Source organism: Artemia sp. Qi Xiang Cuo, chromosome 16 (assembly GCF_049724085.1).
Source record: "Artemia sp. Qi Xiang Cuo chromosome 16, ASM4972408v1, whole genome shotgun sequence".
Taxonomy (NCBI): Eukaryota; Metazoa; Arthropoda; class Branchiopoda; order Anostraca; family Artemiidae; genus Artemia; species Artemia sp. Qi Xiang Cuo.
Genome location: NC_142809.1, coordinates 60,887 through 62,638, shown reverse-complemented (window position 1 = coordinate 62,638; position 1,752 = coordinate 60,887).

Below are 1,752 nucleotides of genomic sequence, written 5' to 3'. Positions count from 1 at the left end.
CAATTGTTTCTAGGAAAAAGATTTTCACCAGGATAAAAATTGTTTGGTTGCGTTTATAATTAAACCTGATTTTTTGTTTTTTTTGGGGGGGGGGGGGGGGCTGTAGGAAAGTGAATTTTTTTGTAAATAATTAGGCGTTTTACCAGGAACATAATTTAATATCGGTCCCAAAAAAGGTTCTTTTCTAATATTTTTTTTTACTATTTCTCTTTTTTGAAGTGGGTCGGTTCGATCCTAGGACTAATGGATGTAAATTCAAGCTGGCAGGAAAACATTGTTTACTCTTTTTTATGGGGTATGCATAACCACATCACTAGACTTTAGTTCCATATTTGTAAAAAAAATATCAATAATGGAAGCATAATCTTTCATTTTTCTTGTTGGAACTCCCCAAGCTGGCAAGAGACTACCAGACAGGCAAACTGATAGTCAGTCTCATAATAAGAGCTTCAGAGAAAATTACTATTTTAATTATTGGAATTATATACATCAATATTAAAATCCCTCATGATTACAATCTTGGGGTACTTGTTTGAAGCAATAATGATAAGATCATCAAGAAATTCAAAGAATTTTGAAGCAGATGAACTAAGAAAAAATTGGCCGGTAAAATACGCAACACAATATTTTCATACCTTTCACATCTATAATAACCGTCAGAGACTCAACCATTATTTCAATATACAGATGATCAAATTCACTCACCATATCTACCTGAATTGTTGATTTAATGAAAAAATCAACCCCTCCCTGTTTTTATTAATCCGATTCTTGTGAAGCAAAGTATAATTCTTTTTGTTAATGAATGTCATTGTCGAATCATTCAATGTTTTATAAGAGGTGAAGATATTTATATCATGACACGAAATAAACAGGGACATTCAATTTAAAATATTTAGTAATCAGTGACAGTTCAAAAATGTCATTCTAAAACCAGCGCTTTTATTCGGAATTTGAGTAAGGATTAGAAATTTATTTTTGGGATAGAATGGACCATCATATAAAAATTATCATTATCTTTGTATCAAATATTTCCCCTAGATCTAAAGGGAGCTCTTCGTATTTATGAAGAATACCATCCATTATTTCGACCCTGGGTATACTTATTGACAAAAAGAAACTTTCAACCATACGGAGAGACAAATGTAAACAGGAAGTCATCTGAAAGAAACAAACATTAGCAAAATCCAGAACTATAACATGAACACCTTATATAAGAAAATCAGGAATAGTGTGACGCAAAGAAAGCAAAAAAGCATGGTAGCTTGGACTATTGATAAAAAAAAACGAAGTATTAAAAACCCCAGGGGGACACTTACCATGACACTTCACGAACGTGTATCTGAAAATAATCGTAATCCCCCACCAATCATAAATTATCAACTGACTTAACAACCAAATCCACTAAACTCCAAATAAACAAAATACTCCACAGAATCATATAAATATAGACTCAGATCACAGCTATTCTAATTCAATTATTGGTTAATTTTCTCCCATATCTCCGAGCCATTTTTTTCTTTATCTCAAGCCATATTTGAATTGCTTTATCTTTAACCCGAGAAGCAATAATCAATCCAGACTCCATCTCTGTTGATTTCGTAAGGAATCATGTGTGCAAAGCGTTAAGTGCCGGAGGAAGGTCTGTGTAAACTTTTATTCCAGAGCCCTGAAGCTTGGATTTGTTTTGCATAATTAGATAACTTCAGCTTCATTCCTGAGCCTAATTAACACTGGATTAATTTCCAATTT